Source organism: Erpetoichthys calabaricus, chromosome 1 (assembly GCF_900747795.2).
Source record: "Erpetoichthys calabaricus chromosome 1, fErpCal1.3, whole genome shotgun sequence".
Classification (NCBI taxonomy): Eukaryota; Metazoa; Chordata; class Cladistia; order Polypteriformes; family Polypteridae; genus Erpetoichthys; species Erpetoichthys calabaricus.
The window spans coordinates 112,164,518-112,191,958 of NC_041394.2; positions in this window are offsets into that span (position 1 = coordinate 112,164,518).

Here is a 27,441-nt window from a genome sequence, read left to right on the forward strand (position 1 = left end):
ATTATAAGACAGCACCAACCTGTGTCCTGGGGTGGAATTATCAGTTGACAAGCCCTGACATTGTCTCCCAAATGCACATGCATGACAAGAGGTTAATATGTGCCCCATAATGCTTTGCTCTTAGTATGCCCTTGAGAATGCCCTCAGTTTTGTTGGTCTGAAGACATCACTTTCTTAGCCTTCACCTAAAGCCTTGTTAAACTAATCTGCCTTTCTATTGAAGGAAACTGCCTGCATTAATTTAATGTTCTGCTACTACGTCTCTCAAGTCTGGTGGTTACTAATAGTTTCTTGTGTTATTTAATCCCATGCTTTTTTTAGGCCCTTGTCTGTTAATTTTTTCTTTATATTTGGGCTTAATCTTTGCCTGATTTATTTTATGAAGAAATGTTAATCTGTTCTTGTTTTAAAGCTGCTTCTTTGCTTACTTCTTTTAGTTTACTATTACCTTGATTTATGTATTTTCACTCATATCTCTAATGTACATCCACTAGAAAAGCACCCAGCATATTCAAATCGTCTTTGATTGCTTGGTCAATCAATGTCAATGACTGCATTTGTTCTCTTAGGTTCTACAGAGCTCCTCATGTCTACAAGTGGCGTTCCAGTCAACAGTGAGTAACCACAGATGCCCAAGACCTGCTATGGGAAGATTATAGTGTGAGCAATAAAAGCCTCATGTTTTTTTAACTTAATAAATGATCAAAGTAGTTTTTTTTCATAATAGGATTATTCATATTAACCAGGCATCTTGCAAAGCAATTAATTAAAGAATGATAGATAGATAGATAGATAGATAGATAGATAGATAGATAGATAGATAGATAGATAGATAGATAGATAGATAGATAGATAGATAGATAGATAGATAGATAGATAGATACTTTATTAATCCCAATGGGAAATTCACATTCTCCAGCAGCAGCATACTGATACAATAAATAATATTAAATTAAAGAATGATAATAATGCAGGTGAAAAACAGACAATAACTTTGTATAATGTTAAATGTTAACGTTTACCCCTCCGGGTGGAATTGAAGAGTCGCATAGTTTGGGGGAGGAACGATCTCCTCAATCTGTCAGTGGAGCAGGACAGTGACAGCAGTCTGTCGCTGAAGCTGCTCTTCTGTCTGGAGATGACACTGTTTAGTGGATGCAGTGGATTCTCCATAATTGATAGGAGCCTGCTGAGCGCCCTTCGCTCTGCCACAGATGTTAAACTGTCCAGCTCCATGCCAACAATAGAGCCTGCCTTCCTCACCAGTTTGTCCAGGCATGAGGCGTCTTTCCTCTTAATGCTGCCTCCCCAGCACACCACCGCGTAGAAGAGGGCGCTCGCCACAACTGTCTGATAGAACATCTGCAGCATCTTATTGCAGATGTTGAAGGACGCCAGCCTTCTAAGGAAGTATAACCGGCTCTGTCCTTTCTTACACAGCGCATCAGTATTGGCAGTCCAGTCTAATTTATCATCCAGCTGTACTCCCAGATATTTATAGGTCTGCACCATCTGCACACAGTCACCTTTGATGATCACGGGGTCTATGAGGGGTCTGGGCCTCCTAAAATCCACCACCAGCTCCTTGGTTTTGCTGGTGTTCAGTTGTAGATGGTTTGAGTCGCACCATTTAACAAAGTCATTGATTAGGTCCCTATACTCCTCCTCCAGCCCATTTCTGATGCAGCCCACGATAGCAGTGTCATCAGCGAACTTTTGCACATGGCAGGACTCCGAGTTGTATTGGAAGTCCGATGTATATAGGCTGAACAGGACCGGAGAAAGTACAGTCCCCTGTGGCGCTCCTGTGTTGCTGACCACAATGTCAGACGTGCAGTTCCCAAGACACACATACTGAGGTCTGTCTTTAAGATAGTCCACGATCCATGCCACCAGGTATGAATCTAATCCCATCTCTGTCAGCTTGTCCCTAAGGAGCAGAGGTTGGATTGTGTTGAAGGCGCTAGAGAAGTCTAGAAACATAATTCTTACAGCACCACTGCCTCTGTCCAAGTGAGAGAGGGATCGGTGTAGCATATAGATGATGGCATCCTCCGCTCCCACCTTCTCCTGATATGCAAACTGCAGAGGGTCGAGGGCGTGTTGAACCTGTGGCCTAAGGTGGTGAAGCAGCAGCCTCTCCATGGTCTTCATCACATATGATGTCAGAGCAACAGCCTGAAAGTCATTCAGCTCACTAGGAGGTGGTACCTTTGGGACTGGGGTGATACAAGATGTTTTCCAAAGCCTCGGGACTCTCCCCTGTTCCAGGCTCAGGTTGAAGAATTTATTAAAACATTTAATAAAAAGATGCTGAAAATATATATATATTAATGACATTTCCAAACATTAATCAGTCTGTTTTCCTTAGCCCTAAATTAAATTAAGGAGAGTTTGAGGATGTTTATGTTACATTTTATGTTATGTTATGGTAAGCAGTTTTTATCAGTGACTGGTAGTAGGCGGGATGAGTGAGTAACCTGAAGAAGAAAGTAATGTTAAGTGCATTTAAAATGATACTTTTATTATAATGAACCGGTTTGTTTATCAATTAATGTTATTTCACAAACTTGTGTCTTTTTAAGTTAGAGGCTGAAGCATAAAACTAATTCAGTAATGGACTGTAAACTTTGCAATTCTTATCATTAGAATGCTAAAGCTATTGATCTTTGGCACATCAGGTCGGCCTTAAGACTGTATCTCAGCCTCCTACTGTGATTTTCATGTCACAGTCATAAATTTCACCAAGGTCAAGGTCAAATTGAACTTTATTATCCATGAATGGCAAATTCAATAGGTTATATGCATTAAAGCCCCACAATGAAGCATCATGTATAAGAGTAAAGCATAAAGTAAAATAAAATTGCTCAAATACTGCAAAATGTGCTATTTAAATTTACAACATTCCCAATAGTCCCATTACTCAGTACATTACTGTCTGTTATGAAGCACTCAGTATCTTGGTAGGATTTCCTGACTACTTCTGTGAGACCACCACTATGTGTGAAATTTAAATATTGCAGGCAAACATGAGCAACACCCTGAAACAGGACACCTCAAAAAATCCTCACCTCATCAACTCAACCCATTGTAATTTGCCTTCTCGACAAAATACCACAACACTATGCCTCATTACAATCTGTCCCAAGGACAATTTATCCTGAAAACTCTCTGGATACAGATTAGTCATGGAAACAACTGGACCTGCACAAATTGGCCCATTCATCTAAACTGTCGTGATTTATCCTTTGCCAAGCTGCCTCTACTACAATTCAAGATTATTTATATCAGCCAATTAAAAAAACTGATATGAGTAGACAAGTGAATGAAAAAATGTTCTTTATGATTTTCTGTTAATGCCAAAAGCAAGGTGAAACAACATAAAATTAATTCCGTTTTAAACATAACCTGAAAAGTATTGTAAACAATCAAAACGGCATCAATCATAAATCACACAAACATACATCACCTAATGCTTGTAAAACTGCGCTTAACATTTACAGGAGTCATACTGGGTTGTATTGCTGCACAAATTTATGCTATTAGGACGAAATTGATGAAGAAAACTTGCCTGTAGTCTATCAGGAAGCAATGGTAGAAATGAATGGAAGACAAGGTTATATGCAGGCTTAAAGTTAAGTTACAACATATGCTTAAACCATCAAACTGCGCAATATGTTTAGCTGTAGCATAATAAACTAGACATAATCTGACATCAATAAGTATGCATATTTTTGTTTAGGCAACAGAAAACTCTGATGTGAAAGTATCATGTCGAACAAAAATAGAAAATGGCTCTCAGCTATTTTAAAATGCTGATTACAAAATTGAATAGATTGCCTAGGAAAAGAAGAGAAATAAATCATACGTCTTAAAAGTCTCATTTACAGTATACATTCTAGAAAGAACTTTTAATTTTTTAGAAGACGGTAGTCTGGCAGCAAACATACCATAGGTGACTACTTCAGTTGCCATACCTGATCTTGCCACATAAATCAATTACAAAGTAGCATCATCATATGCACAGACCAAAATATTTAAGGAAGGCAGGGAAGATTAAAAAAAACTATGCATATGTAAAATTCAGTTGGAGATGACTAAGCAAATCTAAGTGCCCTTGAATGTGGCATGAGTGTATAAGGAGCAGCAAACCTTCTGGACAGCTACTTAGGAAAGATACAGCGATCATGGTCACATGGTCACAAACAAGCCAATGATGAACGAAGCAAACAAAATCTGACATCACTACAGCAGAATAATAATAAATGGCTGAAATTGTGTCACTTAATAAATAAGTATAACAGAGTGGCCAAAAGAAAACAGTGTGGTTGAACCTTTTACAAAGAAGGCAGGCAAGTAACACCGACACGCAAAACTAGTGGACTAGAAAAACTGTGTCTAATGTGATAAGGTGCACAAATCAAGTGACCAGAATATGACAAAAGCACAAAGAATTCAGAGGCTCATCTAGGTGTCAGCAGTGCACTTTTCTTTTTTGGGGCATAGTATAATGGTATAGGCACAAACGGGACGACAATACCAATTATTGATATCTGAACCTAATAGACAAGCAGCTGCATGCTATCATGACTGCAATGTACTGTACAGTAAATTGGGGTTTTCTAGCAAAATAATGCGCTGTGTTACATGTCTGGAATAGTCATGTGCTGTGGTTCCAGGAACTTAACAGTGAAATCAGCTTAATGAAATGCTCAAAACCAGCTATCCAATCTCTACCTAATTTAGCATGTGTAGAATAAGATGAAAAACACAATTCAGAATAGCAACCAACCACCTGCTCATTTATCAATGGGACACAATGGAGCTGACCTTGGCGAGTATCCCAGTGCTGCACTTTCAACAATTTGTGGAGTCCATGCCTTGTTGAGACAATTAGCTGTGTAGGTGGTTGAAAGCTATGAGTGAATTATAACTATCCACAAAGCTTTAATTTATATCAGTGATGAGAACTACTACAATGCACTCTGTAATGACGCCTCTGTTTTGTTCATCAAGCTTTTTCATTTTCGTTTTCCCAGATTTTCTTTTTACAGTAATGTAAAAAGCACATCTGTACTTTCATACTTGTTACTTTGATGTTTTTCATTAAATGTTTATGAAATTTCCTGAAGTGCTTTGGACAATGTGTGCATCTGTTTCGGATGTTTATTACTTGAAGAATTCAATTCTGACCTTTGTCTTTATCTAGAAGGTTTCCTGATAAAGATGAATAAGTTTACTCTTATGCTGTAGAGCCATTTTGTTTAGCTTTGGTCACAGCCATTTTGAGACATTAGCGTTATCAGTTGCTATGACATAAGGCTCTAGGAACGTGTAATGCGTGACATCATCAGTGCAGTGGTGCAAAGGTCAGTGCATGCATTTCTGAGGTGTTCAAGATTAGGATAAAAAGTGTGTAATCCTTGTGACAAAAACATGTCCTGGTTCACAAGCTTACTCTTGGTTGTAAGGTCATTGATTTCACTGCACAAGTTTTTTTTAAACATCTTGCTTCCTGAAAAGATTTTGCTGATTGTGACAGGTACCTACTGGGTAGCCCTGTGTTGGCTGGGATTGGTTCCAGCAGACCCCCGTGACCCTGTGTTCGGATTCAGCGGGTTGGAAAATGGATGGATGGACCTACTGGGTATGCACAAATATAGTTTTGTGTTTTACTGCATCACGTAGGAACTCTGAGAAATAGACATTTATATGTTTACTGACAATAACGTAGTTAGTCACGTTTATGTTTCGCATAAGCTATTACATTCAACAGAATTAAAAGTGTTTTGCTCCTGATTTTCTTTTGTATTCAATGTCTGGTGCATCACATTTCAGTGTCCAACAGCAAGCATTGCCGGATTCCTGTTGCCCTGGTATCGTTTCTCCATCGTAGCAATGTCCTGGTGAAACCTTTCAACATGTTCGTCACTGACAGCACCAAGATTTGCAGGGAAGAAGTCCAAGTGTGAGTGGAGGAAATGAATCTTGAGTGACATGTTGCACTTCACTGTCTTGTATGCTTTGAGAAGTTTGTCTACCAGCTGAATGTAGTTTGGGACTCTGTAATTGCCCAGAAAATTGTCAACAACGTCTTTGAAGGCTTTCCAGGCAATTTTTTCCAGCCCAACTAACAGATCTTCAAACCACTTGTCACTCATAACATGTCTGATCTGGGGGCCAACAAAAATGCCGTCTTTGATCTTGGCGTCAGTTATTCTTGGGAACATCTGTCTTAAATAATGAAAACCTTCGCCTTCTTTGTTCAGTGCTTTCACGAAATTCTTCATAAGTCCCAGTTTTATATGAAGAGGAGGCAAAAATATATTTGCTGGGTCGACAAGCGATTCATGTGCCACATTTTTCTGTCCTGGAACTAACTTTTTGCGGAGTTGTCAGTTCTGTCGAGAATAGTGCGACTCTTTGGCACAGCTGTCCCATTCACAGATGAAACAACAGTACTTTGTATAGCCAAGCTGCAGTCCTAGCAACAAGGCAATGACTTTAAGATCTCCACAGATATTCCAGTTGTACCTGCTATACTGGACGTGCTTCAGCAACAGTTCCATATTCTCATACATTTCTTTCATGTGTGCTGCATAGCCAACAGGTATTGAAGGATAAACTTTGCCATTGTGTAGCAGAACAGCTTTCAGGCTTAACATTGACGAATCAATGAAGAGATGCCACTCTTCTGGGTTGTGATCACAACCCAAGGCCGAGAACAATTCTTCAATGTCACAACAGAAACATAGAATGTCAACTTGTGCAAAAAATTTGGTTATATCATGATGTCGGCCTCGAAACACAGAAATTTTCATACCTGGTGACAGCAAACACCATTCCTGCAGTCTTGAACCCAGAAGCTCGGCTTTTGCTTTTGACAGACCAAAATCTCTGACCAAATCATTCAATTCAGCCTGATGAGCACAGTTCATAACCCGGGTCAATGTCACTGTCAGTACCCTGCACTGGAGTTTCTTCATCTGGTTCGTCTAAGGTCCAATCCTCTGGTGGTTTCGGAATTGGAAGACTATCGTCATGTGGCACAGGTCTCATTGCTGAAGGCAGATTAGGATATTCAATTGACTTCTTGTTTTTGGCAGAGAAACCAGACACATTAGTCAAGCAGAAGTAACAGTCCGTCACATGGTCTTTCTGTTCTCACCATATCATCGGAACAGCAAACGGCATTGTCTTTTGAGTGCCTCTGAGCCAGGCTCTCAGACTGACAGCACATGTTGCACAGCAAATGTGAGGCGCCCATTCTTTGTCTTGATCACCAATTTTGCAGCCGAAATACAGATGATAAGCTTTCTTCACAAGAGCAGTCATCCAACGTCTCTGAGGCGCAAGTGTATATTTGCCACAGATATAGCAGAATGTATCGCGGCTGTTACAACATTGACGAGACATATCGCCCGACACCAAAACGTCTATAGCATCAAGCTTACTTACTGTTATATTGCTACAGATACTATACTTTACTATACTGATACTATACATACACACTGACTATCTATATTAACCAAATGAGCAGGATCAGTGTATGCAAGCCACCTTTATAGCATGCTGAGACAGCGTCAAGCTCATTCAGACCTGCCCAGGATGTCAACTTCCACAGAACAGCTTCCAACCTGGCCTGATTCCATGCCTGGTCATGCCTAGGCTGCACAAACCATTGTTGATAAGTCACTTAAGGGAGCGAAAATGTTTGGATACAAATACTGTATAAGAAAAAATCATGACAAAACTGAAGATTTCTCTGAAATGGTACGTGATAGGTAAATTGTGGTATGATATTCTATAAGAAACACTCAACAGTGTTCAAGAAGCAAAAACTTTGTTGTGCAGTGTTTTTGATTAACACTTTGAACTTGACAGATGGGTGAGACTTTTGTTAATAACTTTGAATAGCTTGAATTTTCAACTACATCTCATTTCCTGATTCTTTTCATAAAAAAAAAAACTCACAATCTCTTTGTGAGATAGTCCAGTACTGTTATGGAGTATACAGTAGGACTGCAGACACTATTTTTAAAAGTAAGCTGTCTATTGCCTTATTTGCAAGATATCCAGACATGCTGCAATGAACTGTATATAAACTTTAATCTTTTTCTATGAAGATGTTACATACATAAAGCAATAGTGTGTTTTGGTTTATAATTCTACATATTTTATCTACATTTATACATATTTTCTTTCTGTCACAGTGTACAACCCATTATAATCTTAGGTAAGCATGGCCAGTTAGTTTGTAAAGCAGAGGCTAGGATGGATATACGGTATCTACCTCTAGAGAAGTTGGGTACAACACAGTGAAACACTCTTAAAAAGATAGGATCTTTTATACTGTATATACTATATTTTCATGCTTAAAGCTTTTCAGCAAAGCTATCATTGCTTAGAAAAATTAGTCAATTATTATTGAATAGCATCACGTCATCTGAAATCCCACATGGGGATATAGTCATTGTCACACATGAGCGCATGGGAGGCAGCTAAAGGGTCTAAATGAGAGTAATTCCATGCCAGACCAGGGGGTGATGAAGTGCACTGACCTTTTTTCTCACTTTCTTGCAGATCGTTCATGGGAAATTCCGCCTGGCCCTGATGATGTCACTTCCGGTTCCGACCTCGACGAAATCGCTTCCAGTTCAAGACAGAATGACATCACTTCCATTTCCAGACCCTTGGATGACATCATTTCCGGTGTAAAACCCATGGATGAAGAGACTTCCGGTTCCACTCCTTTTGATGGCATCATGTCTGGGTCTGAGCCTATGGAAGAGGACTCCTCCACTTCCGCCTTTGATGACTTCATTTCCTTTTCTAGCCTTTAAAACCGCCATATTCTACTAACCTCATCAGTTCTGTTTTGGACTCTAATCTGTACACATCGGTGCTATCAATTTACCCTTTTGCAGCCAGGGAACATTATATGGGTGGCTGTCCCAAACCTTTTTATGACTCCTGTCTCTGGTTTTTGTGACATCATAAAAAACCGACTCCCCAAGGGTAAGAGAGAGTCCATCCAACTGGACCTGAGAGTGAATGTACATGCATCGGCTTGACTTCTGAGTTATTCCAAGCTGCCTTCACATACATTATTGGTCACTGCTCTTCAGCTTCCATCTCCCTGGACATCGCTAGTCCTAAATGAAATGCACTAGTACAATGAAAACACACAACCACAATTCTGATGCAAAATGCATAGTACATTTAATTCTAAACCAACCCAGTGCCCAAAGAAAGGTGCAGAATAAAAATCTTCAAAAAATAATCCTTAAAATAGTGAATTATAGAAGATAAAACCAATAAATAAGTTCAATAAATAGTTAAAAACCATAATTAAAAACAAAGATTGGATTGGCTCCTTGCATTTGTTCCCCCATTTCACCCTGCTCAACAATCAGGCATGCTCAGCACAGCTGAGTTTGTTTGTGCAGTCAGCCCTCTAGCTCATTCCCAGCCCCCTCAGCCAGTCACCACTGGGATCCATCAAGCCCAGCTCTCTCGTCCTACCACCATCCCTTGGTGTATGTAGGACCCTTGAAGCACACTTCTGATTATGCTTTCCATGCTCAAACAGGAGTGAGCCACCCCTGGAATACTATTCCTTTCACTCCATCGTGGAGCCACCCAACCTCCTTGCCTCCTCTGATGTAAAAAAAGTAAATACAGGGTAACAGGGCGCCAGGTATGGGTAGATTGCCATTTCCTTTCCACATGGTTGGCATCTGAGGAGATACACTTCCAATAATGAGCAAAACAGAAAGGAGTTGGTAAGTGGCAATAAAAAGGTGCCTCAGCCTCCAGTGTAAAGGGTATTCCTTTCTAGTCTGCTTAAGCCCCTATGTAGAGTACTGACGAGTGATAGGCTGCGCTGACTTCTATCATAATCAGCACTTAACTGTGAGGATGTGTGGGAATGCGTTAATGAGCATGAAATAAAGCCAACCCTGGTCTGCATCTAGTGAGCCTTGCTCATCCTACTATAATATGCATCAGGGACATGCAGTCAGGGGAGGCAGGTAAGGCTCTCATCATGAAAGTAAAAAAACCTGATAATGTGTCCACTGGTCTGTGCTATAAATTTGTTTTCTGTATGATTTCAATAATTTTGATCATTTTTATAGTCAAAATCACTGAATTGGCGCATTTCCTGTTCAAATACAGAGGAGAAACGCATGGTGCAGCAGTGACAAGCGGAGCCTCATTTCACACACTGGGTTGATGCATGCAATTGGCACGTGCATATTGCTGTCTCTCTGTATGTTGCCAATATAATGTTTTCATTCTGGCTAATATCTTTAATGAATGTGTATTACATATTTAGTCTTGCTGATCAGACACAAAACCTCAGTGAAAAGGCACAATGCGAGGCAGACAGTACCATGCCGAACTGAAGAGGGTGCTCTTCTACGCAGAGGCACCAAATAAGTGATAACAGAAAGTCAAGTGCACTCCAGCGGCCCTTTTATATTTATTTTTTGTTACAACTGACTGCCAAAATGGAAGAGTAAGATTTTTAAAACTAAAGGAAAAAGGAGGACATTTACAAGAAAGATTTTCGTGGAGAAGGATTGGCGCATGGACTTCATGTAAATAAAGGTTAAGACCATAAACGGTTTTCAATTTTATAAAAAATGGGATCAGACTAAGAAAAAAACAATCCAATATTTAAAAACTAAATTCTGACCTTAAATAAAATATTATTTTGTTTTTCTTGTTATCCTTTTGTTGAACAGTCTGTATTAAAATTGGTTAAAGCAACAGAATTAAAAGCTTTTAAAAACAACTAAATATTTCAATTAGGGTCAAAACTGAAATTCATTTTTTTTGTACACCACTCAATACTTTCATTTGTATTGAATGAGTATGAATTGTGGAATTGCAACAGCAAATTTAGAACACATGGAGGGTACAGAGCAAATGCACTCTTTCCGCTCTCTCTCACCGCTATAAATGTAACATTGTTTCTTAGCCAAATATATACCTTACCTATCTGTGTGTAAAGAATGTTGAGATATGAAACATAGCCAGTGGTCAGTGTGCATGCTGCCAACTGAATAGTGAATAAGCTACTCTTTTGGGTTAATATATTTGTAAATCTGACTGTGAAGGAGTCAGTGCCTCACCAGCCATGAACCTCACTGCACGTCACTGATATGCATACAGGTACGTACCTATTGATGTCAAAACATCAACATTTTGATGTTCTGTGGTATGTGCACTTGACAGTAAACTTAAAAACAGATTTCTAACAGAATCTAGATAGAGATGCTATGGCAATGAATGGTGTGTCTAAATCCATATATCTGCTTACTTTGCATCATGACAAAGTAATCGACGTAGGACTTTATAATTCCAACGTGATGTGAGAATCCATTTTTTAACAATGCTGTCTAGTCTGTTGTAAAGCCCACATATTTACAATGCAATCTGAAACATATTCATTTAGACTTTTTCAACAAATATAGTGCCAGTGCTGTGCGACTGCCAAAACTGAATTAACTAGCAGGCTCTAATATATCTAGGGATCGGTACTTTAAGGAAGAGCTTAGTAACTGGTATTCGAAAAAATGCTGTCTAAATGGAGGATTAACTGACAAAAGACAGCATCTTTTTAGTCAACAGCAAAACCCATTGGACATTTAATCATAGGGAATCAAAACAGATGGTCGGTGGCTAATACACCATGCAAGAGGGCAGACACCTGGTTCAACTTGGGATCTGATGTCAATGTCCACAGAAGAGATATGAACCATCTTCAAGTTACTTTCAAAAGAAATTTGCAATGAGTTATGAATTGTGGTAAAAAGATCAACAGAGTTAAGAGGCTAGACAGCTGTCTGAATTTAAACGACTCCCAGTGTATTTGTGGATCCCAGGATAATATGCTGCTACTAATCAATAACAAGAGCATTTTTGTAATATGCCATCAAGGCTGTACTTTCAATCATTGTAGTTTTGTTGAGAATGAAATCGAAGACATAAATCTACATAACCTATAGGTGGAGGAACCCTAAAGTTAGACAAAGTCAACCCCTGAGAGTTTAACAAAGACTTCTGAAATCAGTTCTTGGATTATGGTTTCATTAATTGTGTTTTAAATCCATTCTTAGTTAGGACTCCTGTCACAGGGGGGAATGACATCTAACACTGCAAAGACAATTACACAGTTTGTAACTGACCACAACTTATCAGACCCCTGGAGGTTTCTAAACCCAAACTCAAGAACATATTCTTTCTACTCACCAGTACATCATTGCTACTCAATAATTGATTATTTCTTTATAGATAATAATTTCTTGCCTACAACTAAATCTTGCAAGTACGATGCTATTGTTATTTCCGACCATGCACCTCTGATCCTGGAGCTAAAGTCACTATGCCCCACACACTCACCTCGCAGATGCCGTCTTAACCCGCTTCTATTAGCAGACAAGAACTTTACTGAATTTATATCCAAACAAATCAGTTTCTTCCTAGAGACAAATACATCTTCAGAGGTTTCTGCAGGAATACTCTGGGAAACTTTAAAGGCCTTCTTAAGAGGACAGATTATTTCATATCTTTCCCACAGGAATAAATTAGAAACCAAGAAAGTATCAGAACTAAAAAACGAAATTACTAGAGTAGATGAAGAACATGCCAGGCTTCCAAGCGAGGCTCTACATAGGAAAAGGCAGGCTCTGCATTCAGAACTCAACCTCTTGACAACTAAAGAAACTGAACAACTAATTTATAAATCCAGGCGTCATTACTATGAACACGGAGAGAAAGCTAATAAGCTTTTAGCTCAACAAATCCACAAGCAAGAAGTTCGTAAGGCAATCCCAGTAATCACCAACACGAACGGAGATGAAATCATTGACCATAAAAATATAATGCACACATTTAGAGACTACTATAAATCCTTATATTCTACTGAGTTTAAAGAAGACAACACACAATCTAATGCATTTCTGGATACATTACAGATGCCACAAATAGGTACTTTTAGTGCGGAGGAACAGGATAAACCTCTGGCGCTATCAGAATTACTAGATGCTATAAAGTCACTTCAAGGCGGGAAAGCAGCAGGCCCTGAATGCTACCCTGCAGAATTTTATAAGAAATTCTTCACTCAGCTAGCTCCCCTCCTATTAGCAACATTTACAGAAGCTAGAGACAATCAAATTCTACCTCAAACTTTTCGCCAAGCATTAATCACCATCTTTCCTAAACAAAATAAGGACTTATCACAATGTGCATGATATAGAACAATTTCACTTCTGAATAATGATGTTAAGATACTCTCAAAAATCATAGCTAGAAGGATGAAGAAAGTACTGCCTTCGGTAATATCACAAGATCAAACTGGACTTATCAAGGGTCGACACTTATGTTCCAATCTTCGATGCCTGTTTAATGTAATATACTCACCAACAAAGTCAAACACCCCAGAAATATTATTATCATTGGATGCAGAAAAAGCATTTGACATGATTGAATGGAAATACCTTTTCACTACATTAGAGAAATTTGGGTTTGGCCCAAACATTTGTGAATGGATCAAACTACTGTATACCAATCCAGAAGCTTCAGTTTGTATTAACAACATTTGTTCAGACTACTTTAAACTAAAACATGGTACCAGACAAGGTTGCCCCCTGTCACCACTGCTATTTGCAGTCGCCATTGAACCACTGGCAGTCCACTGTCAATATTCTTATCAGATAAAGGGGATTTTCAGAGAAGGACTGGAACAGAAAATTTCTCTATATGCAGATGATATGGTACTGTATATATCAGACCCACAAAATTCTGTGCCTGCAGTCTTACCAGCACTTACAGAATTTCAAAAGATCTCTGGTCTCAGAATTAATTTGAATAAAAGTGTGCTCTTTCCAGTGAATTCTCAAGCACACAATATTAGATTGGACACCTTCCCTTTTATCATCGCAGATCAGTTTAAATACCTAGGGGTAAACATCACAAGTAAACATAAAGCTCTTTATCAACGAAATTTCGCCGTCTGTAAGGAAAAAATTAAGGAAGACTTGCATAGATGGTCAACCCTTCATCTCACTCTAGCTGGAAGAATTAACGTTGTTAAGATGAATATTCTTCCTAAGCTACTTTTTTTATTTCAAAACATTCCAATATACATCAATAAATCATTTTTTAAGCAATTAGATTCAACAATAGCCTTATTTATTTGGAACTCAAAACATCCACGTATTCAAAGAGCGACCCCACAAAGACCTAAGGCAGAAGGTTTAATGGCTCTACCTAACTTTCAGTTTTATTACTGGGCAGCAAACATGCAAGCTATAAAAACCTGGACACAAATAGATGAACATACACAGGGTTGGTCCGCAATAGAAGTAAAATCCTGCAGTACTTCTTTATATTCCCTGCTTTGTGCCCCAATAAATGCAAGTTGTCGGCAATATACTAATAACCCAATTGTGCTTCACTCACTCAGAATATGGAACCAATGTAGAAAGCATTTTAAGATGGAAAATCTTTTATCTGTGGCACCTCTGCAAGAGAACCACCTCTTTCAACCCTCTCAAACATATGCAGTTTTTAATATATGGAAAAGATTTGGGATTAAATTGCTTAGAGATCTTTATATAGACAACATCTTTGCATCCTATGAACAATTGCATTCCAAATTTAACCTTCCAGCTACACATTTCTTTCACTATCTTCAAATTAGGAACTTTGTTAAACAGAACCTGCCCAATTTTCCTCATCTTGCACCCACCTCCATGCCGGAAAAAATATTGCTCAATTTCAAGAACTTAGACACCATCTCTGCAATATATAAAATTTTCTTGTAGTCCCTCCTTTTTAAAGATCCAAGAGGACAAAGGGGAAAAAAATCTCTCAATCAATATATCAGAAAAGGAGTAGAAAATAGCAATGCAGAGACTTCACTCGAGCTCCATATGCGCAAAGCATACAATTATTCAACTCAAAATTATATATCGAGCTCATCTGTCTCGCTTAAAACTGCCCAAAATGTTTCCAGGGCAAGATCCAACCTGCGAACGCTGCAATCAAGTCCCAGCCTCACTGAGTCACATGTTTTGGGCCTGCACCAAATTAACATCATTTTGGACCAAAATTTTTAAGTGCCTTTCAGACAGCCTTGGTGTCACAATCCCTCCTAACCCATTAACAGCTGTGTTTGGTGTTCTTAAAGATGGGTTTAAAGTGGAGAAGGACAAACAAACTGTGATTGCATTCACTACGCTTTTGGCACGCAGACTTATTTTGCTAAACTGGAAGAATCCTAACTCTTCTCTTCTAAGTCAGTGGGAAACTGATATTTTATTCTATTTGAAATTGGAAAAAAATCAAATATTCAGTTAGAGGATCTGTACAGAATTTTTTCAAAACCTGGCAGGATCTAATCAATAATATCTTAGAATAAACTCATAATGTACCGAGGCAGCAATTATCTCCACATTTCTTTTTCTTCTCCATTTATCTTTATTGCCCTATTAAACTCATCAATTTAGGTATGTTTACAAGCCTTAAGTTTTACTCTGTTGGCCATGCTCTCTCTCTCAGGGGTGGGGGGGGGCGACTTGTTTTCAATCCTATCTTTTGTAAAAATGGATCTATTTGTATGGAATGATTACAATAAAATTAATAAAATTTAAAAAAAAGGAATATGGTTTCATTAAAGAAAGAATAGTTATCTTACACTGAAAACTGAAGAACTAAAAGAAAAGTTATGGTATAGTTGGTCTTTCAGATATCAAAATAATTGGATAGACAGCAAGTGTAAAAAATTAATACAAACTACTCTACTCTAGTAGTAATTAAAAACATAATAGGGGTGTTGGCTTTCAACTATTAAAGAATGCTACTTTTGGAGGAAAAATTTGATTTCAAAGGAGAAGAACAAGGCTAAAATGATGATGATAATGATGAAATTTAAGTCACAACCCACCTTATGAAATACATTCATACTTACAAAAACAAAATGAAGCAATTTAACTGTAATTCTTCATTGCTGAATTTTTATGTGTTAACCCAAGAGAGATCACCGAAATGAATATATGTATAACACGAAGTACATTGTAAACAGGCAAAACATGAAGTTTTCAAGAGCCCAGAAGAAACGGAGTACTGGAGTCATTCGCAGGACAAGATGATAAACTAACAATACAACTAAAGCATGGTTCACTGAAGATTATTATAGTATAATGACAACACTAGGGAGGCATAAAGATTTGAGGTCCCAGCCAGGAAAAACTCAGTTTAATTGTCTTGGCAAGAGAAAAATAATAAACAACAGAAAATGAAGATGTTATGGCTCAGAGCCAGTAGGTATCAAATATGTAGTGCTACTCTTCTCACCAGCTGTTTCACTCCGAACAACCACTTCCCATGGTGGCATTACTTTCATATATTGAGACCAGTAATGGCAGAGTGGAACTGATGTCTCGTCTCTTCTGAGGCATTAGTCTTCCACTCTAAGTGCAGAAATGGAAAGGGAGTTACAGCCTGTGTATCACCATTCATCTTCCACTTGCATTTGCCCAAACAAAATCCCTCAAGGCACTCACCATACTCACATGTTTGACATTTGTCAGTATAAGTCATTGATATCCAGGTGAGAGCAGTGGGGTGAAAAGCTTCAGCAGTCCTAAATCATCAAATTGACTTGGGAAGATGGAAGTAAAAACAGATGGAAGGCAGGTTAGAAAAGAATGTGCATTTTTTGCAGGGCACATGTAATATGTTGGGTTCAGAATTGATCTGAGTCTTTTGAAATGTTCTTTCCAGGTTGCTAAAAACAGCCTTAAGAATCTTTAATTAAGCAATTAGCTTCAAGAAAAAAGCTGATCTGTACAGAGGTGATACTACAGAAAGGATTTTACTTGCCCAAGAGATCCCAGTTTGCAAACACTTTAACTGACACTTACCCAATGTGACCTGATTATTAAGATTACTTATTTTCAGCTTTATATTATTAGAAGTATTTTTGTAGCTGTAGCTCTGTCCTGCAGGAAATGCTCTGAAGTTCTGTGTGTTTAATGCATAACCACATTCTACAGGATATGCCCTACAATCAGCCTAAAGGAAAAAAATGTTTGAATTTAAAACATTTGATGAGGAACATAATTCTTCAATAAAACAACTGGGAATATAGTATTTCTGGCCTTAACATAAGACATATGATCCCAGTGGCCCATAACCTGTGCTAAAATAAAATGTCACGAAATGCCATAGACTGTAGGTAATATGGTGCAGAGCAGTGCATGGATCAATAGGTGAGGAGAAGATGTTTAAACTAGATCATCACAGCAGTAGGAATCCATTAGAGAAAGTGGTGTAAAGGGTTATTAAGGGGTGTAACAGTAAGCAGCATACATGAGCTTAGCAGCAGCATTCTGGAATGAGCTGAAGTTGTCATATAGTAACTGCTTTGAACCTTGCCACCCATAAGTTATTATAATCCAACTTAGCTAGGACAAGAGACTGAACAAGGAGTTCTAATTAAGTCTATTGTTTCAAGTACAGGGTACACCGAAATTCTTCTAATCGACATGCAAATGTCACTGACAGTAAAAAAAACAAGGTGAATTTTGTAATTGTGAAGAAAATGGGGGCAGGAGTTAGTCATAAAAGAAATATGTTGATTGAAGGAGAAAATACAGTACCATACAGGATCAATCCTAGTTCCTAACAGCAGATGATGGTAAGAAGATAACTTTATAGTCACAAACAAACAAACTGTAATTGCCTTCACTACACTATTGGCACGCAGACTTATTTTGCTAAACTGGAAGAATCCTAACTCTTCTCTTTTAAGTCAATGGGTAACTGATGTTTTATATTATTTGAAATTGGAAAAAATCTAATTCTCACTTAGAGAATCTGTGCAGAACTTTTTCAAAACCTGGCATAATCTAATTAATAATATTTTAGAATAAGCTCTTAAAGCACTGAGGAAGCAGATTCTCTTCCCATTTCTTTTTCTTCTCCATTTATCTTTATCTGCCTATTAAACTCATTAATTTAATTATTTTTACTAGCTTTATGTTTTACTCCGTTGGCTATACTCTCTTTCTCGGTGGTGGGGGTTGATTTGTTTTCAATCCTATTTTTTGTAAAAATTGATCTATTTGTATGGAATGATTACAATAAAATCAATAAAAAAAAGAAGATACGTTTATAACAGCTAATGTGGAGGGAAAAGAAAATGGAAAATACAACATACTAAACTAGGACTGGTTAAGTTAAATACATTGTAAATGTGTAACAGAGGCTGAAAGGGCAATCGTTAACGGAGAACATAAGTCTCGTTAAGTTAAAAATTCATGATAAATAAAATTGTATTAAAACACATACTGTATTTGGTCATCGCCACGACTGCTGAAGGCCTGTGCGCTGGAGCTGGGGAGTCCTCTATAGCACATCTTCAACCTGAGCCTGGAACAGGGGAGAGTCCCGAGGCTTTAGAAAACATCTTGCATCATCCCAGTCCCAAAGGTATCAAGTCCTAGTGAGCTGAATGACTTCCAGCCTGTCGCTCTGACATCACATGTGATGAAGACCATGGAGCGGCTGCTGCTTCACCACCTGAGGCCACAGGTCCACCATGCCCTTGACCCTCTGCAGTTCGCATACCAGGAGAAGGTGGGAACGGAGGATGCCATCATCTATATGTTACACCGATCCCTCTCCCACTTGGACAGAGGCAGTGGTGCTGTAAGAATTGTGTTTCTGGACTTCTCTAGTGCCTTCAACACCATCCAACCTTTGCTCCTTAGGGACAAGCTGACAGAGATGGGAGTAGATTCATACCTGGTGGCATGGATCGTGGACTGTCTTACAGACAGACCTCAGTATGTGCATCTCGGGAACTGCAGGTCTGACATTGTGGTCAGCAACATGGGAGCGCCGCAGGGGACTGTACTGTCTCCGGTCCTGCTCAGCCTATATACATCGGACTTCCAATACAACTCAGAGTCCTGCCACGTGCAAATGTTCACTGACGACACTGCTATCATGGGCTGCATCAGGAGTGGGCAGGAGGAGGAGTATAGGAACCTCATCAAGGACTTTGTTAATGGTGCGACTCAAACCACCTAAAACTGAACACCAGTAAAAGCAAGGAGCTGGTGGTGGATTTTAGGAGACCCCGGCCCCTCCTGGACTCCGTGATTATCAGAGGTGACTGTGTGCAGAGGGTACAGACCTATAAATACCTGGGAGTGCAGCTGGATGATAAATTGGACTGGACTGCCAATACTGATGCTCTGTGCAAGAGAAGACAGATCCAACTATACTTCCTCAGAAGGCTGGCGTCCTTCAACATCTGCAATAAGATGCTGCAGATGTTCTATCAGAAGGTTGTGCGAGTGTCCTCTTCTACGCAGTGGTGTGCTGGGGAGGCAGCATAAAGAAGAAGGACTGATGAGGAAGGCAGGCTCTATTGTAGGCATGGAGCTGGACAGTTTGACATCTGTGGCAGAGCGACGGGCACTGAGCAGGCTCCTGTCAATCATGGAGAATCCACTGCATCCGCTGAACAGTATCATCTCCAGACAGAGGAGCAGCTTCAGCGACAGACTGCTGTCACTGTCCTGCTCCACTGACAGACTGAGGAGATCGTTCCTCCCCCACACTATGCGACTCTTCAATTCCACCCGGGGGGGGGGGGTAAATGTTAACATTATACAAAGTTATTGTCTTTTTTACCTGCATTTTTATCACTCTTTAATTTAATATTGTTTTTTATCAGTATGCTGCTGCTGGAATATGTGAATTTCCTCTTGGGATTAATAAAGTATCTCCAAATGTTACCAATTTTTCATTTAAGATTTACAGAAATATGTACAGGCATGATGAAATATAAGACGTATGTATGTATGTATGCGTGCAGTGGTAGCGCTGCTGCCTTGCAGTAAAGAGACCTGGGTTTGCTTTGCTGACTGTATGTATGCATGTATATACAGTATGTATATATATAAAAAAAATATTAAGGCAGCTAGTGCATGATCACTGCGAAAAAGTTTTTTTTTGAACACTGCTACAAAAGTTAGCTAAGAAAGCATGTGAGAAGCTTCTTGAACCCGATGTTTTCTTGTATATTTGATGATTTTTTTTTCCAGAAACAAATTAGTAACAAAAATCATAATAAACATTTTAGTCAATAAGCCAGCAAAATATTAGGAGATAACAAAATAATTACCCTTTCCTAAAGTTGATCTTACCTACTATGTAAGATGAAACAGCTTGTCATTTTTAAAATTAAAGCAATAAGTAGAAAATGAGATGATGCAGTTCATAAAAGCATTCTTAGACCCTTTTAATCAAATTAACTTACCTTTCACATTTCTGAATATGTGGGAGGAAACTGGAATACCTAGAAAATGTTGTGTGGTCTTAAGGAAGCAGATTTTTTAGTGACCAGGAAGAAGATGTAGCTAAATGTGGTCCAAAATTAAAAAACAAAGAATTTCTCCTATCTGTTATTACAAATCACAACACTAACCAGAAACTTTTTTACAAAAAATTGTTGCAGAGAGCTCAATTCCAAATTTTTCTTAAAGCAAAGCACACACACTAACAAAGAGGATTTGTTTGTTTTTGTCTGCAATGTCAAATAATCGGTTAATGCATGGTGCTGACCTTGAATTAGACCTTAGACCTGCTTGTCCCTGCTCTAAGTAAAGAAGCACCAGTTTTTGCGCCATGTAGAATAACTGGATGAACAGGACACTATGAATGTTTTACTTCTACAAAAACTGATTTTACTGTTGACAAGACAGTAAGTAACTATAAATGTCACACCACTCTCAAAACATTTACATTTTTAAAGCTAATTCATTCATTTCTTTGTGCTTTATTATTGCAATGCCAAGTCATGGAAATAAAACACATCTTCTTTCTTCCATAATAACAAAATATCATTAGCTCTAATACTTTGGATACTTTATCCCCTGCTATTGTTATCTCTCCATTGACAGATTGACAGGCATGCTATAAATTAACTTATATAATTTACTTTTAGATAACAACAATAGTCGTGTGATGTAAATGTGGCCCAATTTAAAGACCCTAACTGCACTGTAGTTAATATGAAACTTAGGAGCCATACCCATCAACATTCTGCTGAATTTTCTATTATACAAGCAATAAGTTCCAGACTTCCAGTGGTCATCTACTGTCTATTAAAAGTATACTTTTATTTTTATAGAATACTAGGGGGCTCTGTCCTCTACTTGCTTCACTCACCAACCCCCGTGTGGGCCCTATGTGCTAGTCATTTCTGCCACTTGTGACGAATCGTTTTGTGCTTTTGGATAAACATGAATATCAACCCTGTCTGTGATATCTCCATCTTTCAAAACTATTATAGCTGACAATTTGTCACATGTTGATTTATTATATATACAAGCATGATCTTTCAGATTCGTATAGAAATGCAAAAAAATTTCTTTGTCCATGTTTTTCAGATAAAATTTGTGTAAAGTGCGATACTTTTGGACGTATGGATTTGTATTCATTATTGGCTGTAGAATTTCTAATACGTCCGATCGTTTAACTCTTCTGATTCTATGTTGCATTGCTTCTCCGTGATCATAAATATAACCCTGACTGAATTTTGGTTTCTTTGACATTAAACTTGTAGTAGCTTTGTCATATCATCTATGTCCATATATTCGATCTGTTTTCACTGTTCTGTTATTTCACCGAGTAATAATTTCTGTTTGTTAGCGGTAATGCGATCTTGACTATAAGTTTTTTGAGACTTTCGAATTTTAGTACTTTCATAATCTCTAACCTGCTCTGCATGTGTATCGCGCCAACATTTTTGAACCTCTTTACGATGTTCTACTTTGTCTTCTTCTCTTTGCCTTTTCTTCTTCTACTGTTTGTCTTTTATTTCCACCCCTGCTTGGATGTGTTAGGTGTTCAATTCATCTCATTGCACAAAGTCTCGTCTCGTGGGACGTGAAATGATCTCTCTGAAAATGTCTTGTCTCGTCTCTCTGAAAAAGTCTTGTCTCGTCCCAAAATTTTTTATATAATAGAGAGACAAGCAAGGACAGAGTAGATGGTTTGCTCTTCAGAAACCAGTAACCACATTTCCTTTTTTGGTTACACTAAACAACATGTTGGTTAATCATCAAGGTTTGGTCATTCATCCAAAAAATCACACCATGCACTACTTAACCCTTAAAATGAATTCTAAATGTACCTTCTAAAGCAAGATTCTCTATCTAGTCTGCTATGTGAAGCCACTTTTTTGTTTTGCCCCATAGTGTTTTACAATTAATCACTTGCAAGCAATTTGACCCTGATTAATGGCTACTCCAGATAAACTGAAACTGCCTTAAGGCCTTGTATGGATTCAGCTGTTATAGAATCCCCACACATTTAAAGAGCCAGCTATTAAAGAAATAATATCTATTAACCATCTTCACTTGTATATTTACAACTTCACTGCATATTTAACAGGAAGATTCCATGATTAAACTGCATGGATTTGAGAATCAAAGTAGGAAAATGCCAAAAATTGGAAATGTGTATGTCAAAAAAATCTGACTAATAAAACCTAGTGTACACACATTTGTATGCAATTTACCCTTTATTAATCACATCTTGTAAATGTGCATATGTGAACACTCCTTGAAGTCCACTTTGTTGCCACCCTGAAACAACTATATATGTACCATGCTAATTAACTTCATACATATGCAATCACTGACATGCTGCAGACCTTTGTTAGCTGGTAGAGAAGTCTCCCATCTTATGCATCCAGACACCACCGCCACCTATGTTTGAGGAGTCCTATTGTGCATTCCACATAGAACTGAAATACAAACTTGGGAAAAGGTGTAAGATGCCAGTGTCTGAGCAGGCAGCCACTGTGACCTTGTACATGTAATGATTATGTTTGCTTTTACAATTAATAGTATAGGGCATTAGAAAAACTGAAGGGTTAGCCAGTTACCTTACCAGCAAGCCAACCATCATGTACAGTGCCATTGGCAAGATGTCTGCCAACGCTACTTTGCCTCAAAATACATGAATCATGGGTAACTCTGAAAACCGAGCAGCCATGTTTGTCAGTCTCATCTTGGCTTCACACATAACTGGCTTGTTACTGGAATGTAATTTTTCACATTTAACAAAAGCAGCTTCATTCTCACTAGGTGTCCTTATTGCAATATGAGTGCATTCAATTGTGCTAATTATGTTAGGAAAACCTAGACACTAACACAAATTTTCTTTTTATCTTGGCCAGTACACCCATGCCATAAAACTCAATGTAGTGCCTCATCAGTACATTATGGCTTCCAGCACAGCAGACATGACAGATCTGAAGCTTGGTTTAGATATTCCTGACATGTCGGACAATTCCCACTGGCATGTGCCTATTGCCAGAAAGCCGACCATGTAAAATCCTGAATGTGAACAGATAGACCTCAATTTCGGAGAGTCTGTCTTTCTAATGCCAAGAGAAATTCAGTACATAGTTCCAAGAGAATGGCTCTCGACATAGGCAAAAAAAATCCTGCCAGACCATCTGTATACTCCTTAAGTAACATAAAACAAGCCATGTTGTACCATACCATTAGACTATGACTAATCTATAGGACACAATTTTTATAGCTTTCTGTACACAATGAGTGAATCACACCTGGGTTTTTACTTAATCCAATTATTGATAATGACTGATTGTTTTGGCTTCTAATCATAAGAAGTGTCATATAAATGGATAAAAAAACAAAAAAGTTCTTCTTTACAAATACACATCATTAGCCCTCATAAAAGGCAGCTGAAATAGAGTCTGTACATCATACCCATCACTTTTGAGGTTTAATGTTTCTCACATCAGAGCATGTTAGATAGATAGATAGATAGATAGATAGATAGATAGATAGATAGATAGATAGATAGATAGATAGATAGATAGATAGATAGATAGATAGATAGATAGAATAACAGATCAATGTTATAAAATACTTTTGTTTGTACGCAAGCTTTATAAATCTGATGCCTGATTAGTACCTTTTAGAAATATCAAGCTCTCTACTTTTACCAGCATTTTCACATTTGTGCTTCATGTAAATAAAGGAGAATTCAAAGTTTAAAAAGCAAGATTTAATATACAGTAGGTAAATTGATAGGCAATATACTCACAGAAATTCACTAGATGACAAATGAAGGTGAAAGGCACTTCCAGTAAGGAATAAAGCATAATTTTAATTATGATGGCTGTTAGGAGAAAGGATGTCACATACACTATGCTTACCTTCAATATATAGCACTGGGAGTGGATAGCTAAAATAACATAAAAGTAACCCCTATGGCAATAAAGGCCATTTTTAATAGCTTTAGTATTTCAGAATCCTGTAATGCAGGGATGAGAAAATTTCATGCAGGTGGAATCTAGTGTGTGCTGGATTTTAATTCAGCTAAAACTTTACATGTCTGCTTTGTATTGAGTTTGTGAATTAGTAATAGTTTTTATCACCAATATTTTTGCAGTTGAAAATACCTTGCTGTATTTCCTTTGAAGGAAACATTTGTGCAAATGTTATATTTGATAAAATAACATTCACTTTCCTTGGTTTGAAAGGTAAATTATGTAAGACTGGAGAGACTTTTTTAGCAATGAGGTTACTCCCTGTTTCTATGATCTATCTATTATAAAAAGAAATCCTGTCCTGGAAAGCAAAAGCAAGGCTACGATACGTGATCTTCTCGGAAGACATTTTAAAGACCCGCGAGACCAAAGACACGCCCTACTTACAATCTATCAAACAGGACAATAGGCAGGAAAACATTCAGTCTTGTGAAGGATTTGAGCACACACAGATCCAGGGCTCTCAGCGCATATAAAGCGTATAAGGACAGCGTATAACGTATAAGGACAGTACGTTATAAATGAAATGTCAACATCTAAGCAAAGAAGAAAGCAGCGCGGAGAAGAGAGACTCAAATGCGTTGGAGAGAAAAAAGAGCAAAAAAGAATAATCGAGTTGCAAATTCAGAAAATAAGGAAAGTAATTATCAGCCTGGAACAAGTGGAATTGAAAAAAAAGCACGTCCAATCCTTCTCAGAATTAAAAGACAAAGTAGAACTTCATAAAGACGTTTACAAACGTTGGCGGTAAAACACATGCCCGAGCAGGTTAGAGACTATAAAACCAGTGAAATTAGAAAGGCTCAAAAAAAAAAAAAAAAATGTTGGCACTATACACATGTGGAGAAAGTTAAAGGATATGAAAGTAGGAAAATTAGAAAATATAAAAAAAGAAAGTAAAGATCGCAGTAGCGCAAACAAACAAACTGCCTCATTTAACTATGCACCAGTCTAACTTTGGTTTTGCACAATAATTACTACACTATTGCACCTTAATACTTAATTCTACTTTATTCACATATTTATACTTATTTATTATGTTATACTATACTGTTATCTTTCAATCTATGACTTTTTGTTAATCTAACTGATATTCTTCTAACTATGCACAGTTTTTGATAAGCAGATCAGGATGCATTTCACTGCATGTTGTCCTGTATAACTATGCATGTGACAAATAAAGAATCTTGAGAATTTCAAAAACGGAGTTTACCGCACATGCATTTATTGGTTACTTTGTTCATGTATATATATTTATCTGTCTGCTTATTTAAAAAGCTAAATTTACCCCAGGAGTCAAAAACGTTCTGTCTAGCCCTTGTACCAAAACCTAGAAAAAAGCTGGGGTATCACCTTGGTAACCCCATGTACTTTTGGAACTGTGAGAGGAAAATAGCACGACTTTACAGACAGGAGTCCAATGCAGAACTCTACTTACTTTTTCACTTTGTAAAAAAAAAATTATTAACTGCTGATGATGTAGATCATTTTGTCTGTGCTGAAATTCCAAACAGAGAAACCTATCCTGACCTCATTAAAAAGATTCAGCATATCGGGACTCGCAAGATTACAAATATTATTTTTACAGAAGTTCTGAAATAAAAGTGAAACTAATGAAATAACAACAATTCAAAGAAAAAAAAATCTTAAATGTGTGTATCCAGAAAACCAAACACAGGGGTTGGCGAGCGAAGCCCCCTAGTCCTATAAATATTTATGTGGTATCCCAGTGTATCTTAGCTTGACTGGTGACACTCACTTGGCCCAGTGTGATTGTGCTCTTGTGCTCTTGTGCAGGTTTAGTCCCTGTCTTGTGTTTGAAGCAGAGTTCAGCTCCTGCAAACTGAGATGTACTCAACAGTTTCTAAAAATTGGTGGATATGCTCAGAAATAGAATGGATGGATGAGGTATTAAAATGGATGGAACAGATGGAAGTATGAATGGTGGAATCCTGAAGACTGTAATCATGTAAAGGCTTTGGATAGACAATGGCATGGTGATAAGCTCCAGGCACTATGGTTTGATTTCAAGCCTGATCCCCCATCTGTATATTTTTAGGTGTGTTTACATACAATGTGGAAAGCATCTGTTGTGATAGCAATGTGTGTTTTGTCTGTATTTCCACCAGTCCTCAAGAAACAACTCAGCTCCCAGTGCACTGGTTTTGTTGAAACATGGCACACTTATTCTTCAAGGATTTTTTTCAGACCAGCTTTAGTTGAGATAGCTTGAATAAAGCATGCTGTCAACATTTTTCAAATTTCGGAATTTTCACACTGAAAGTGTTGGTGACTTTGCAACCTTATCTGTCTTAAAACAGAGAAACATTCTGTTCAGCTTCAAATGTGTTTACCGTTTTAATTTTACCTTGAGAGTGCTCAATTCAACTTGTATATTTTGCATTGTTTTTTAATTTGCTTGAATATTCCGGTTGATTTTGCGATTTCTCTCATCATGCTAAGTATCATAGTTCACTTGCAGTAGAGATTTATTCACATGAATCTGAGAGAAAGGCTGCAGGTGAGGGGAGGGGGAGTAGGGTGGGGCTTTCCTCACTCATGCACCAGCCTCCGTTCAAGTCGGTCTACCTCTCGCCACGTATTGGAGCATACCTTACCTCCACTTAGGTAGCGATACCTTTTTGTTCAGCAGACATTATCATCTACAGATTGTTAAGGAGTAATGTTTGACATTTTTGAGAGAGAGATCAGAGGTATGTGTGTTTTAGAGTTACAGTTCTCCTCGCAGGAGACTTCCGTCAGACTTTGCCTGTCATCCCAAGATGAACTTGTGCCAACAAGTTGGATGCGTGTCTCAAGTGATCGTTAAACAATGACGATTTGTGCACCTCAGTTCAACTTTTGAACGAACTTATTACTGCAGTATATCCAGACATGCCTTTGATTGTAGATCGTCTTTTTTCTTAGTTTGGGGAACATTCTATCCTCGCTCCAAGAAATGACACTGTTGATAAAATGAATCAGTTGGTGCTCAAATTATTTGACATACCGCCTCGGACATACACTTCAATAAATACCTT